The sequence below is a fragment of the Rattus rattus genome, chromosome 2, assembly GCF_011064425.1.
Source record: "Rattus rattus isolate New Zealand chromosome 2, Rrattus_CSIRO_v1, whole genome shotgun sequence".
Lineage (NCBI taxonomy): Eukaryota > Metazoa > Chordata > Mammalia > Rodentia > Muridae > Rattus > Rattus rattus.
The window spans coordinates 31,840,758-31,857,905 of record NC_046155.1 but is presented as its reverse complement, the minus strand read 5'-3'; positions in this window follow the sequence as shown (position 1 = coordinate 31,857,905).

Here is a 17,148-nt window from a genome sequence, read left to right as displayed (position 1 = left end):
AAAATACCCTGTCAAAATTCCATTTAAGTTTATCATTTTTAGAAACACTGAACTATTTTCAGAGTTGTTATATTAACTTACATCTATGAAGAATGGGTAAAAGAGTTCATTGTTTCATACCCTTCCTTTCAAGTGCTTAGAATATGTGTGTGTGTGGGTGTGCTATCATACCGTATGCAAATATTGTGCATTTAAATCTTTAACATTAATTAAAGCAACAGTTTCCAGTTCATTAGTTGTTTTTGATAAGCTTATTTTAAAATTTTTTCATAACATTTCATTGTAGTATATGTTACATATTAAGACTTCATTGTTGACAGTAAGTATGCCTCAAAAACTTTGGATAACTTTGTAATGAATCATTCAGCAGACTCCTGGACAAATCAACCTCCAGTTGCATCGTAGGAGAGATTCCAAGTGTTGGTATTACTGGGTCAAAGGCAATGACCATATTTATAGTTTTTATTACATTTTTCTATTGTTCCTCAAAAATTTGTATCTAACTTTTGTTGAATCTAAATACTATATTTTTTCCTGAGCAAAATCCAACTTAACAGAACATACAACCTCAGACATTCATGTTCTGTTTAATAAACATGGCTCTTAAATAGATTTCAAAATGTGTTTTCCATTCTCCATATTTAGCACAGTAAATGTAAACAGAAAGTCAAGGAAAGAATTTCCCCCCTTAACACTGTATTAATTCATTTCACTTTAATACTTGTTTGCCTCACTGGGAAATGAAAACAATGCTGTACTAGAAGTGTTAAGTTCAAAGAAGGCTTAACTTTTAATGTTGTTCCTCGCCAATCATGCGCGACCACTCAACAGAGGTTTAAGTGTTAAATTGGGTCAACTGAGGCCAATGAAAATCACAGATTACTTTGAAAACTCCTTGAATCTGTTCAGCTCGTTTGCTACTAGGATATCAAACACCCGAGGTTGAAAAGATTATATTAAAGGAAGAAATGGTAACCAATTCCTGGACTCCACATCTGTCCCACATCCGGGAGAGATCGTGATTTCAGGGATCAACAGTCGGGTCTGGCGTGGTATGCTTCTAAAGCTCCTAGGTGACTGAAGTGTGCAGCTGGGGCTGAGATCCTCCTAGAACCATGCATCTCAACGACGGTCATGAGCCACTGGGATTACATACATTGAAATTCAAACCGATGAAATAGCATTAAAATTTCTTTCTTCGGTCGCAGCAGGCGCAGCAGGCGTATACGTCAATGTTCACTTGATACTTGTGGCTGCGTTGCTAGGAAGTTGAAAGCTTCACCATCATTATAGATAATCCTGTTAGGCTCTGCTCTTGATACACGTGAGATGAAGGAAAAGCGAATCCCAACGGTGACCGAGAAGTCTCCTTTCTCACTTTGTCAATTGAGGGCTATTTCGTTCTGTGTACCTGTCAGGTGTTTGCCGTGGACTCAGTGTGTGACAGACGATGTGCTGGATTACTGCATCTGATTCAGTTGCTGCTCTCCTGACACTTGTTATGTCAATAAATAAATTTATTTAAAGAGTAATCATTTTATGAATACATGAGATACCACTACCATTTGTTTTATATATAAAGAGATTGTTTTCACAAATGTTCAGTGTAGATTTCTCTCTCTCTCTCTCTCTCTCTCTCTCTCTCTCTCTCTCTCTCTCTCACACACACACACACACACACACACACACACACACACACACACACAAATCCAGCTCTGATGAACTTTGGTTCTATTCCACAGAAGATTATAGCTAGGAAGGCAGGAAATTTGCTCCTTAGGTAAAGTGTTCGCTGCACAAGCATTGGGACTCCAGTTTGATAAAGCTAGGCATGATGGTATGTGCCACGAATCCCCATTCTCTGGAGGCAGAGCCTAGAAGAGTCCTGGAATGTGTTGGCCATCATCCTAACCTGATTGGTGGGTCTCAGATGGCTGTGAGAGATCCATTCTTAAACACTAAGGTTCATAGTCCCTGAAGAATGACACCTGAGTTTAACCTTTGGCCTCTATACACATGAGCACACAAAGCCATTTACACTTATCATACTTGTGTACATGTGTGTGTGTGGGGGGGAGGCAGAGACAGAGAATGGATGCCAAGATAATAGTTGTTAATGTTTCATCTCTCATCTATTTTAACTCAAGAGACAGTCTAGATGACAGAAAAGGCCAATATAAAAATCAAAGGCAGAGTAGTGAGTAGGTAGCAAGTCCTAAAGACACACTCAAAGGCTTATCTCCGTTACAGCTATGGGGCAGGTGATCTAAGAGCCAGAATGAGGCATCTCTGAAAGATTCTTGGTGCTTATTGGCCAGGCATCCCAGCCTGATTGGTGGGCCCATCGCTGTGCTTAAGCTGCACGTCAACATACGTGGACCCAGGGGTGCCAGAGGAGTGGTGAGATAGTCTCTCTCTCTCTCTATTGGCTGAGATTAGCACTTGAGTTCTAGGCTACGTAAACCAACTTGCCCTCCAGCATGTGAATGAGATCATCCGGTCAATAGGGCAAAATACTGGGTTATAGATTTGCCTGCCACAGCTGGAATACCACCCTTCACCTGCCCTGGAACCTAGAAGTACTCCACTGCCCGTCTTGATTCTCAGGCCCTCAAGACAACCATGTCTTGTGACTACTTAGTTTTGAGAACTCTAACACCTCTGGCTTGCTGACTGAAGAACTTGTCTCTCGCCACTTTTACTTTCTCTTGAGGCTTCAGATCTCTAAGGTTTTAGTTTGTTTCCCCTTATACCTCCCCAGGCTTTATCACATACAACTCAGACCAAAATTCTGTTTGAAAATGTCTTTAGATTTACTTATGTGCTTAGTGCTTTATTTGCATGTGTTTGAGTGCACCACGTGCATGCCAGTTACATGCAAATGTCAGAAGAGTTTGTGAGTTCACCTAGAAATAAAGATATTGATTGTCGTGAGCCATCCTGTGGATTCTGGGAACCAAACTCTGGTCCTCTGCAAGAGCAAGAAGAGCTCTTAATCATTGAGCTATCATCTCTCGAATGGCCCGGTCCAATACTCTTGAAGACTGAAGCAGGAGGTGAACTGTCTTGGAAAATCCCAGATCCCATTCCATTCACACCTTTGGACTGCAGAGTCCAAAGTGTTTGGTTACTGATTGATCCTTCGTGGGCTTGATACTTCCCTCATTAGAATGGGTGCTTGTCAACAGGAGCCCAGGAGCTGTGCTCCCTGCTAAGAGCTCTACTCAGTTGTCCTCTGAGCATGGCTGGATGGTCAGCGTCCTAAGTAGAACAATAGTATTTCATTCTTACTAGTGGGAGATTATTCAAAGTAGTTTTACATTCATTGGCTTGTTTAACCATTAGTGAAGTTCTGCAAGCAGATATCACTATTGTTCCAGCATGTGACCTATCACACAATTACTTCTCTACGTCCATCTTTAACCTTTATCAGCCACCATCAGCCTCAGCAGGCTGACTCACAAGAGCCATCGGAGGGCTCCCTTCTCTCTGTTTTATTAAGGTTTGCCCATTGGGAATCCCTAACAGGAGATCGGGGATGGGAGCTGCGTTAAGCCTTTCCCAGGCCTTCATTGTGTGTTGTTTGTGTTTGGACCTTCTTAAGTTCCCTACTATCCCCACCATTTAAAGGGTGGTACTAGTGTGCTATTTACAGGCTTGGTGTCCTTCACTATGTGCTGTCTCCCTTGCGCTAAGCCCATCCTTTGTAAATAATCAGTTGGTTAAACCCTTATCTAACTACACTATTTTGAGAACCCATCCTTATCTCTCTGGTAACCTGAAAGCCGACTGTGTTGCAGAAGTCCAATGAGGATAAGCAAGTTGCCCGAGATCGGAATGCCAAGATGCTGATAAGTGGATCTATTTCTAAGCCGGTTGCCTTAACTAACATTGTGCATACACAGGAAAGAACGCAATGGGAGGAACCGTGCTTGATGGGTAAGCACATTGCCATTACAGTCACAGAGGACTGGGCTTCAAACACTGGCTCCATAACCAGCTAAAGAATAACCTGGAGTAAGTTACAGCACCTCCTAACGATTCACTTCCCAAACCTGTGAAATGGAGATGCCACCTACCTTAGAATGATTATAAAGTTAAATTTGATAACCAAATTTGCATACAATGCTAGCCAATATCTAGCATGCAACGAACACTGAATAATTATAAAAGGTGTATTAAAGGTATATTTTAGAACCTTGAAAGAACACAAAAGAGTTTCACATGTAGAAGTCAAGCCTCAGATGCATGAGTACATATTAAGTCCCAGCTTATATCACATTTTATACATTTGCTTTTATAGCTCTGACCAGGCCAATGGGAGAGGGCATTTCCCAATACAACATGGATAAGGGAAGGAATAATCATGGACTCTTCTGCCAACAGCCTACCATAAGAACTTCCCTCAAGATGCTTATAATAGTAAAAGAAGAAAATAATAGGATCCTGAATGTTAGAGCAGGGATCTCTTCGGAGCAAGTGTCTGTTTTCTATTCTGCATTCATTTCCTTGCTCTGGCTCTGACCACTGCATTGTGTAGACCATAACCCTTCAGGTAGTGTGGTCTGAGAGAACAAACCGAAGCCAGCAGACTTTATCATAAGCCTTCTTGCTGGTTGTTAGTTCTTGTGGTGCTAACCACTGCTTTCTGCAGTGGCTTGCCTTGATGTTCGGGTAGAGCAAGGAAGGTGGGGAAAGAAAGTGTTGGTTTTTCAACATCTTTAGCTACTCTCTAAAAACAGTCTCTCTTCTCAGTGAGGGAAATTCTTCATCACTGTATTTCCATGTCAGCTTCATAGTTCGAACTAACATCGTTTAAATGTTGTCAAGAAATGGAAGGTAAGTCTTAGCTTTGAACTCTGCAAAGAGATGGGCAAAGCAAAGTAAATAATGAGTACCTTTCAGGATGCAAATATTCCAAGTGTCAATCGAATCTATTATGGAGTTTGTCTCGCCAAGGCATGCCTGTACTTGCTACTCCCTATCAAAGTTGCTGATGAATTTAAAGTATCCATTGTACAGAGGACCAAGGATGTAGCTAAGTGGGTACCGTGCTTGCCTAGCAGGCACGATGCCTTTCTTTTTGCCCTTAGCACCATGTGAGTTGGGCATGGTGGCACAAGTCTGTAACACCAGCATTCATTGGCAGAAGGCTCACAAATCTGAGGTCATCATTAGCTACACAGGGAGTCTGAGGCCAGAGCGGGCTACATGTAACAGACCCCGTCTTAAATTTAAAAATATATAAATGAGTAAAAGTGTATACTACAGAAAAATTCCCTACTACCCGGTTGAAGCACAAAAGGAAAAGCTTTTGAGTTACTGTTTCTTTGGAGGCTTCGATCTTCATACGTCAATACAACCGTCCAATGCTCATTATGGGATGGAACCAAATAGGAACGTCTTCAATTGATTGGTCGTATCAGTTATTTAGTGCGCTTGATAAATAGGTGAGTAATCTAGTATTTTATTTAGGAATATAATCTTAAAACTTTGACTGCATTTTAAATTATGAATATTCCCCCCCTCTGGGGACGTGGTCAATTAGTTTCTGCTGTGTAACAAGCCTCTCCCAAACCAAATGGCTTAAAACAACAGCCATTACGTTGATAATTCTGTGGGTCATCAGCTTGAGCTCAGGTTTCCTGGACTGCATCTCAGTTCCCAGTGGCATTGATGGAGTTCACGCACATGTTTACAGCCACCGAGGGGCTGGTGATCTCACTCTCATGTCTGGTGGCTGTCTGCCTGTTGGCAAGGACAACAGAGATAACTGGGTCATGTCCGACTTATCATCCCACAGGCCAGGACGGCCCGGTGCCCCACATAGTCATCACAACTTTCTTTATGGCAGAGAAGGTGATCGCGCCTCAGACACATGAACATTCTTAAAGGCTCATTGGCCGAAGTAAGTTACACATTCAGACCACAGTCATTGTAAGGGAACATTTTTCCAAAGCATGCCCATGAGAAGGAAGCTACACTAGATTATTTTTTATAATCTATCACACGGACACATTTCTAAAATGGCAGCGTATGATTGTATAATAGTATGCTCATGTTCCTGCCGTGTTCCTGGAAAGACTTACTATGATAATTCTACCTGCAAGCAGAGTGATATGTTGACACACGCTTATTACTCCAGTACTTGGAGGGCTACGATAAAAGGCTGAAACATTTTAAGCCTGGCCTGATTTGGACAGCGATTCCCTGAGCAGAGGAAGGCTCTATTCAAGGAAAAAGAGAAAGATAGAGGAGGAGAAAGTGAAGAAAATCCACTTAGAAAATATATTGAAAAATTCAATGTTAGTTCAATTAAATATCATGTTCAATTACTACACTGATATTATCACTACCCCTAACATTTAATTTTCTGTGTGGCTGGATGATAAAGGTACAGCGGTCACTCCTTATAGGAGGAAATGGAGACTTAAGGAAGACATGGGTCTCCTCTATATTACCATAGCTGAGTTGTGATAGATTTAGGGAGTTCTAAGTTTCTTCTATGCATTTGTTAACAGAATTTATTAATGACATATGATTATACTGATGTTATAATATTTAACAGTGAGAACAGGAAGTTACTTTATTTTAACAGTCAAGGCATCTATTGTAATAAAACTAAAAACTCACTAATATTAGATTTCCCATCACGAACGTCTCTGTAATTGGTTCTATATTTTACTTCAACTGGAATCGGTTGCAAATGAGATATAAACTGTAGTTTTCAGAGAAGTCGTATAATTTTACTCACTACTAAATAAATCAAAACCTTTAAGTACCATCCATTAAGCTATGTCATTAAATCTGAAAACACATTACCAAATGTACTAATGACTGGCTAAACTCTCCTTTTTTTCTTTGAGGACCATAAGTTGAGATCTTTATGAAGTCTCCATGGAAGTCAGTATTTATTTTGACTTAAAGCAGATGAATTTATTTAAAAGAGAGAAGTCAAATTACATACTGAATGTGTAGCACTTCTACAACAGTCATGTTAAGATTAAAAAATTAAAAAATTAGAACTGAAAATCCTGCGTAAAATTAATCTTTAAAGGATCTTGTCCTGATTAGTCATATCGTCGGCTTGACATACCTGGGGAAAGGGACCTCACCTCAGCTGAGGAAATGCCTGAATTGGATTGGCTTGTAGATCGTGGGGGTGGGGCATTTTCTTGATTGCTGATTGAAGTGGGAGTGTCCAGCCAACTGTGGGCAGTGCCACTTCTGGTCCAGCAAGCTCAGGCTGAGCTAACCAGAGGACTCAAGCTAATAACTAGTGTTCTTCCCTGACCTCTTCTTCAGTTCCTATGGAGCTCAGTCTTTGGCTTCCCATGATAATGGACTGTCATCTGTAAGCCGAGCAAACTTGATCTTCCTTAGGTTGCCTTTGACCATGGTGTTTTATCAGAGCAACAAAAAGCAAACTAGAAAAGGCATCTGAGGAAAGTGAGAGGCAGGTTCCCGCCAGACTTGTTCATACCCTTTCTTATTCTCAAATAAAGTTTTAAAAAGGTAAATGCCCACATACATCACTGACAGCGACATTCAGATCAAGGATCAATGGGAATGGCTTATTAATTCTATTGGTATCCTACTCTCTGACAACGGGGACCTGAATTGTCCAGTATAGTTTCTGAAACACCGTTAGACAAGAGTGGTAGAGAAGGTGAGAATTGACTGCCCTGACAAGGGTAGATGGTTTTTTATTCTCATGGCTATACATCTGTCCTTTTAAGGGCACAGTGTGGCATAAACTATTTCCTTCTGTGTCCATGTGCTTACTGTGAGCAGATATAGAAATCTGAAAACCCAGATAAAACAATGTTTTGTGAGGCTCCCCCCAAAAAGGAGAAAGTTCAACAATGAACTCAACATCCATTTGTAGACACGAGTCTCAACTCAACTTACCTGATATCTGCAGAGTAGCGATTGTGGCTAGGTAATGTCTGGAGATAATTTTGGTTGTAGTAATTGAAGATGAGAGATGTGCCTGGCATCCAGTGAGCAGAGCCCACCCACAGCCCCACACTGTACAGGACAGTCTTCCATAACAGAGTCATTTGGCTCAAAATCCCATTGCCTGTGAAGTTGATCAAATTCTGATTTATATTGTTGAATGCTAAAATAGTTTCAACTGATTAAATAAGGCAGTCGCTGGTACATATATATGGCTCTTTCGCTCTCAAGAATGTTAGGGATGTTTTTGTGTGTAAAGGAAATTAAATTCAACTTTTAAAGCCCATTAAGCTGTCTGCTTCCCATGTAGGCTGCTATCCAGCAGCCCACGGTATTAGTGAAAACCAGTAAACACAGATGCTAACATGTCTCTGGGTGACAGCAGAGGCAAGAAGAACACCATCACTCACTCCTTCATCCTGTGGGCATAGAATAGTTTGAGGATGAAGGATAAAGAAGAAAAAAAAAACATTTCCACTCTATTAAAGCACTTGTCATTAGTGAAGTTTAATCGATTTGTGAAATTTATATATTAAAAATAGAAGTTCCATAATTATTCCTAAATATCTATGGCTTGGTCTTTTGTCTGTAGTTAGTTTTGGGGACGTATTTATTACAGGTCACATGGCTCTTGGCTATCATAACAGATACCTGAGATCACTGACTTATAAAGAGGAAAGGTTTCTTTCGGCTCACAGCTTTGGAGACATCTGTCCGTATGAGTTGGTACCCTTGCTTTTCTGCCTTATATCATGCCTGGGAGGAAGAAGCATGGAAACTTCCGGACAGGAATGGTTGTGGTTCCAGATTTACAACTAGCACTTACTGCCACTGATTAGCCCACTGACAAACCGTTTGAATGGCAACGTTCGTGCTGTGCACGTTTTGCTACAGCTGAAAAGGGGGGAAGCATTATGCATGTAAGTATATTTTACTTGAACAAACAGACATACATTATATTAAAAAAATCACATAAGTATTTCTTTTGATTAGTTAGCATCAATTTCCCCTTCTATCATGCTGTTTTTTTTTATATCAATTATGCTTCCATATAGCTGTTTATCTCTTTGGAAGCTACCTGTTCTTTTCATTAACTGCTTGCCTTATTGTTTATAGTACTGGCTTAATCATTTTTCATATAAGAAAAAAATCTTTTTTATTGAATATTTTTATTTACATTTCAAATGTTATCTCCTTTCCCAGTTTCCCATCCATAAACCCCCTATTCCATCCTCCCTCCCCCTGCTTCTATGAGGGTGGTTCCCCCACACACCCACCCACCCTCTCCCGCCTCCCTGCCCTGACATTTCCCTACACTGGGCCATTGAACCTTGGCAGGACCAAGGGTTTCTCTTCCCTTTTTGTGCCTAATAAGGCCATCCTCTGCTACATATGCAACTGGAGCCATGGATCTGTCCATGTGTACTCTTTGGGTAGTGGTTTAGTCCCTGGGAGCTCTGGTTGGTTGATACTGTTGTTCTTACGGAGTTGCAAACCCCTTCAGATGCTTCAATCCTTTCTCTAACCCCTCCATTGGGGACCCCGTTCTCAGTTCAATGGTTGGCTGTGAGCATCTGCCTCTGTATTTATCATGCTCTGGCAGAACAGAGCCTCTGAGGAGACAGCTATAACAGGCTCTGCCAGCTTGTACTTCTTGTCATCAGCAATAGTGACTGGGTTTGGTGGCTGTTTATGGGCTGGATCCCCAAGTGGGGCAGTCTCTGGATGGCCTTTCCTTCAGTCTCTGCTTCAAGCACTGTCTCCTTGTTTCCTCCTATGAATATTTTTGTTTCCCCTTCTAAGAAGGACTGAAGCATCCATACTTTGTGCATACTTTGGACATTCTTCTTCTTGAGTTTCATGAGGTCTGTGGATTGTATCTTAGGTAATCTGAGCTTTTGGGCTAATATCCACTTATCAGTGAGTGCCTATCATGTGTGTTTTTCTGTGATTGGGTTACTTCACTCAGAATGATATTATCTAGTTCCATCCATTTGCCTATGAATTTCATGAAGTCATGAAATTCTTTTTTTTAATAGCTGAGTAGTACTCCATTGTGTAAATGTACCACATTTTCTGTATCCATTCCTCTGTTGAGGCTTAACCATTGTAACCCTTAATACACTTGACAGTTGGAAGGACAAGAGTTATAGCTTTTGTTGTTTTTCAAATAGTTTTCACAATTATGTAATGTCTATTTCATACAAATTGATTTTATGAATTTAAATGAATATAAATTTTAAATCAGTTCTTTATTTCTGTTCTAAACTCTATTTCTGTAGCTGAAACTACATTTAACACACACATAAAATCTATCTGGGAAAAAGCAATTATTTCTCAGAAAATTTTATTCAATTACACTATTTTTAGATTATAATTATAGAAGAATTAGTTTTTGATATGAAAAATATTCTGATTGGTAAAAGTGGTTTATGTTTCTCATGACTATAATTAACTCTTGCATTGTAACTAAATGTTTCTTCTATTGTAGCAATTGGCTGAAGCCCACTTACTCTAATGTTACATGTTCACAAGCATTGTCGACTACATATTATATCAAGAGTTTTTTAATTTTATCTTTATTTGTAAAAGTATTTAATTTCTATGAACTAAAAATGAACCCTCTCCTCCCTAAAGGTAAAGCAATGGTCATTTAGGTCTTCATATACTTACCTATCAGGCAAGCACTCAGATGTAAACGTGAAAGCCTAGCTGTGCCAAGCTATCTTTTGCTTTATGCAGAATAATTACTTAACCTAATTTTCATGGAGAATAGATACAGCCATGATCAAGCAACTTTTATAAGTGAAATGACAAAAAAAATCCACTAAGACTTGTGTACCACATAGTTGATTCCATAGTTAATGGTTGCTTCCAGATTCTTTATGGAAGGTTCTAAGTGCAATCTACTGTGGCCATTTCCCAATTATGCCATTTGGATAAATCAAGATCCCTTTGGATAAAATAGTTGGTATCTGGGAGGCCCCTGTGTATACTGACGTGTGTCTGGCCTTGTCCCACCCATGTCTTAGTTAGGGTTTTATTGCTGTGAATAGACACCATGACCAATGCTAGGCCCCCATCACCTCCCTGTCTCCTGCCTGTCAGAGAACATGTATGTGGAAACTTCTCCTCTGAGAGTTTTGAAAGCTTTTGGTAAATTGTAAACCATAGAAATTCAGCTAGTTCTTTGTTTACCGAACTAATCCTTTCTTTAACAAAGGTGACCATGTGCCCGATAGGCTTTCTGTTGCCTTGGACTTTCTGTTAACTAATTGTCTTTGCAAGTGAAGTTTTAGAACACCGAGGCTCTAATTAGCTCAAGTCGGAGGGGTAGAGCACACCATAAGAAGACCAAGAAGGGGAGGGGGAGGGGATAGGGAGCTTATGGACAGGAAACTGGGAAAGGGAAGAACATTTGAAACGTAAGTAAAAAAGTATCCAATTAAAAGAAAGGGAAAAAAAGACCCACAGAATCAACTAACCTGGGACCATGGGAGCTCACAGAGCCTGGGCCACCAACCAGGGAGCATGCAAGAGCTGGACTTAGACTCCTTACAGATCTGTAGCAAATGTAAACCTTGGTGTTTATATGCATCCCTTAGCAAATAGAACAGGGGCTGTCTCAGTCTCTGTTCCCAGCCATTGCATTCCCTTTCCCTACTTGGACTGCCTGGTTGTGACTAGACCTGCTGGGACTAGATGTCCCAGGGTCAAGTGTTAACCAAGGTACTCCTCTCTGAGGAGAAAGGTTGGGGCAATGGGGGAGGTATTTGTAAGGGTAGGAAGAGAGGAGGGAGGGGGCCTGTGGTGAGGATGTAAAATAAATTTTTTAAAAAATGTATAAGAAAAGAAAACTAAGGTTCTACCCCCACTCCACCATGTGCACACACACAGTGTCAAAGAAGTACACACAAAGCCTGTTGCTTTTCTGTACCCTCCTCTGTAATAACAGCCCCTTTACTGCTATTCCTCTGCTTTTATTGCAATCATTTGTGTACAGATCTGAGTTTCCTAGCACTGAAGGACTCCCCTGAACTATGATGAGTTCACTGAGGTCAGAGGCTCGGCCTTCCTCACCTTAGCCCCTCCCATGTCTTCAGAGCATCTGTGCACTTGGGGGCTTGGGGAGAGTGAACCAAAAGTAAATCCCAGGAGCGAAAAGCACCAAGAACATCTGCTTAGGCACCACAGGCATTCATTTTAATTACGCTTTCAAGGCAAGAAGGTGAGTTCCACAATATTGCTAATAAAAAGGAGCCTTAGCATAGATGGCTCTGCTCCTGTATCTTTCCTAGAATGCTAATTTGACATTTGCTCAGAAGATAGATCAGTTTGACTTGACGGTGGAGGGGCAGAACCTGCTGGTCCTCCTGGATGTATAGCCATCAGCTCCCCAGCATCCGGGGCATTTCCAATCCTTCTTACTTTGCTTCTGTGCTTCACACGAAAGGCTTTGAGTGAAGGCTTTTAAAGGCCCCACTGATACCCCAAATTAAAGAAAGGAGTTTTAAAATGTGTAGTTTCTAAAATACGCATGCATGTATACACACACAACACGCCCAGCACCACCTTATGTCACCCTACGGTTTTCCTGGCAGTTTCTTGCTAATGATCTTAGCCACCGTCTGAGTCATGTCTGCTTGCCTGCCCTGTAACGTGATCTCTCTCTGTTAGATGGAGTCTTGAATGAAGGGTCTTGGGGACCTTGCCTTTCTAGGTCAATATTCTGTCTGCCACTTCCCTACTCTCTGCAGACTGTGTGTGTATAAGGGATGGAGGCAGGCTGACAAGGGTGCCCTGGAGAGGGAGCTGAGTGCTGATGTAATGCTTTTCTCCCTCTGTAGAGAGATTTCACAGGAACTGCTGTAAGACCTAAACATTATGATGGGAAACGACCTTTTTTTTTTTTAACTTTCCTGTTTACAGATTGAAGAAATCAATATGACACTTGGAAGCATTGTTTATAAATACGGGAGTTTTTGCATCACCAGAAACATCCTAGTTTTGGGGAACGACTTTTGGTATATATAAAAGTAAGTTATTTACAGTAAACGTGTCGCTATTCTGACCAATTATTTATAAACAAACGTGGTCTCAATGAATTTGAAGTCATAGATGAGCAGTTAACGGCTGAGTAGTCAGATGAGGGATCAAGATAATTGTGATATCTATAAAAATTGAAAGACTGTCAAGATAGAGGGTGCCTTATGCTTAGCATGAGTTGTTACGTTTTATGCATGGCGATTGTTCAACTGAAATATCCGATGGCGAGCATAGATTGAATGTCTCCATTAACAAAGGCAGGTAAAAAGGATGGAGGACGAGGGGTTGTTTTCTCACCTCCTTAAAAGTGTACATAGCTGGTAGCATTTGACTTGTATTCTTAAAGTACCAAACTCTGCTAAACTTAAGCATATTGAACGCAGTAAGAAGTACCTCACGTATTTAAAGGGAAAGAAGAGGCTATAAATAAAGTTGAGGAGAAGGAAGGACCCACAGTCTTTAAGTGCGGCAACGTCTCTGACTTCTGCCTGAACATTTTTCACCAGTGAGGGATGACGTGGCATGCCGCATTTGACTCACCATCCTGAAAATCGGGACACAGTAGTGCTTAGTTTGGTAGCAGGCTAGCATCCATGCAAGGTATTGGATGTTATCCCTGCATGGAAACGTGTTTAGTAGCAATGCGCATGCGTGCAACTGGAATGCTTCACCGCTGCTCTGTGTTGCAGTGAGCAGGATGAAAGGGACACCTGCGTCTCATTATCTATCCTTCCGTGCTTTCAGAATTTCAAATTGTGCATAAACACTTTCTACTAAGGAGAATTTATTTTCATAAGTTCCAAGCAAGTGAGTCCATTTTTTTCTTATTAAAAATATGTCCAAAATCAATTCAAATCAAAATCACCTAGAAGAGGATTTTTGTTTCCCCCCTCATCCTCACTCTTCTCAAATATTCGATGTTAGTATTGGAACCTGGAAGATCCTCCTGTGGGAATGTATTTGATTTCTGTATGTTCGATTTATGAACCAAGATTATATTCAAATATATTCCAAGTCTTGTATGAGAAATAAAGAACGCTACAAAGGATGAATATTGCCAGTTAACAAACAGGAAAGACAAGGCTTGGAGCATTAGTAATGAGCATAAGATTGTGAAGTTAACCCACCAACAAAATCAGTTACAGAAACACTCATACTTTCTTATTCGAACTGGTGAATGGCCCCAGCTCTTGCCGGAATCCGTGGCTGGCAGGATTTTCACACTGGTTATAATAATGTACAATATTAAACATGAATGCCATTTATAGAAGAGAGTTTGACAAGTTCAAAAGGACATCTGTACTGTCCCCAATATGCCTTAATTAGTTGATAACTTATAGTAACCTTTTATGCACTCCGTTATCTATTTGAAGTTAAGTAGTGCCACAGAAAATGGTGCTTTGGGGGAAGCAAGGCTCTAAGGATAGAAAAGCACATCTTGCATTTGTAGAGGACTACTTTTTAAATGGTGGTTGAATCATTTAGTTTACTTTGAATTGACTCTCAGTTACACTGGAGTCTCTGTTTTCAGGCTCCCCTAAATAATTTTCTTATTTTAAAGGCAACCCCTCCCCCTGTGATGTCAACTATAGCTCTAACATCTCACAACAGACCTGCTTTGCTTAGCTTCTAATTGAATAAAAGAGAAATGGCAAATTGCTTTGCGGATTAGGTGCAGGAGCATTAGTGTCTCTACACACACTTTACAGTTTGGATTCTTGAACCTCACGGGGATAAAATTATCTGAAAGTTACATGGCAGCCCTGCCTTCAGATTCTAGGTTCAAGTCTTTTATAAACTGTACAATTTGATCTAGAGTCCCTCCCTTTGAGCCCTGAGAGTCTCACCTCCCAGGTCCCTGGTACATTCTGGAGGGTCCTCCCAGCCTCCTTCCTCCCGAGGTCGCCTGTTTCTATTCTTTCTGCTGGCCCTCAGGGCTTCAGTCCTTTTCCCCCACCCAATATCAGATGTGGGATGGGGTTGCCATCCACAGTTAACCTGGACCCCTGAGATCTCTCAGACACTGGATCACCACCCAGGCAGCAAACACCAGTTGAGATGAGGCCTCCAACACATATACAGCCGAGGACTGCCCGGCCTGGGTTCAGTCAGAGAAGATGCACCTAACCCTCAAGAGACTGGGGGCCCCAGGAAGTTTATAGGTCTGTTGGGGGTGGGGTTAGGGGGGACATCCTTGTGGAAAGGTGGTGGGGGCGGGGAGGAGGTATGGGATATGGAACAGTCAGAGGGTAGACTGGGCAGGGAATAAAATCTGGAGTGTAAAAAAATAAATAAATAAAGTAAAAAACTATAAAATTTGATCTTTTTCAAGTATTAAGTATCACAATTTCCTGTTTAAGTTTTATATTTAAAAATTTCTAATAGGGTTTTAAAAAAAACATGCACAGATAAAAGACATTGGCCCTCTGTTGTAGACAGTTGAGCAGATGACTGATTTTGCAATAAGAAGACCATATTGTGAAAATGATTTGTGTGTGTGTGTGTGTGCATATATATATATATATATTTTTTTTTTCTGTGGAGGAAGATTTTTTTAAAGAGTCATAACTATTATAATTATTTATATAAATTCATTAAATGTAATGTGATACATTTAGAGGTTTTAAAATTAACTCAACATTTAATTTACTGTCCTCATGTTCTATGTACTTTTTAATGGCGATGTTGGTATGAATCTGGACATAATAAGGTTGGTGGTCGAGTAAGGGATGGCCATACTTCTTGGTCACCAGAACATGGCTGGTTCAAGTAAAAAAAATGCTAAAGGCATAATTCATTGTAACCCAGGATAAACTGAAAGCAATCTCAGCTTCTAATAACCAAGAGAGTAGGTTTTATTCCTCATGGGACAAGACATACTTGAACTTTTCCTTCTCTCAAAGTTCTAAGCCCTGTTACAGTTGTAGGATGACTGTTGTCCGTAAGGTCAGACTAATGGTAGATATCTGTAAACAGATCCCCTGTCCTTCCTCATCTTATAAACGAAAAGAGTAAATCTGAGAATATAGGAGGCGTTTATAAGCACCCAGCTTGAGCAATGACTGAGCAGTAGCAGTACATTTGAACCTAGTATTTTAGTTTACCAATGGTGTTATAACATTCTTTCATAAATATCACTACTTCTACCATGAAGAGAAGTGTTTTGACATAGCAGAATAGAGTAAAAGAGAGATAGCATGTTAACTCCCACCCATTCCAAAGGTGGAACCCCTGTTTTGAGTTTCGCTTCCTCAACCCTTCCTTTCTGGTCATGTGAGGCCACTCTTAGTGACCTCCCAAACCTGTACCTGATTGTTTCCTTTGGTCTGGACCCTTACAATATGTAGCAAAGGTTGCGTTTCTTCAAGGGTGAAAATATTTGTCTCGACTGACTCTAGTAGAATATTTGGGGATGGATATATTATTATAAGTAGATATATTCTGGAAGATAGAAACACCAAAATCAGACCTACTTTTAGTCACTTTAAAAATTGTTCATATACAATAATGCCTCCCTGATTAAAAGACAGGAATCCCCTGAGAACCACTGATGCCTACTGCACACTGTAGTTTCTTTAGAAAGTGTTCTAAACAAAGAAAGTGACCACAGCCATAACGCTCGACAGTGGATATTCTCTTTAGATTAAAACATTTGGAGTTATATATGAAATACATTTCATCTTGACAGCGTCGTAAGGGAAACAACTTCAATAAGACAACTGATGGCTAGAATTCTGGATTCTAGAAACTTCTCTGGGTTTATATGTGATTTTTAAGCTTAGCGGGTTCCCACAAAGACATTTTAGTTCTGTTTCTTCCTCAATTAAGTCTGTAGCACCTCTACCTGGTGGCTCACAACCACCTGTAACTCCAGCTGCCGGGGACATGTGCTTTGGATCTTCGGAACTTGTTGGGTATCCACACTCATGCACATATACCTAAACACAGACACAAATTAAAAATAAAATTCCTGTATGGGGAGGGGGAAGGGATGGGGGGCCTTATGGACAGGAAACTGGGAAAGGGAATAACATTTGAAATGTAAGTAAAGAAATATATCTAATAAAAATAAATTAAAAAAGAAAAGAAAAAGTAATAATAAGTATGTATATATGTAAGGTTAAAAAAAAAGAATTGGAGGGG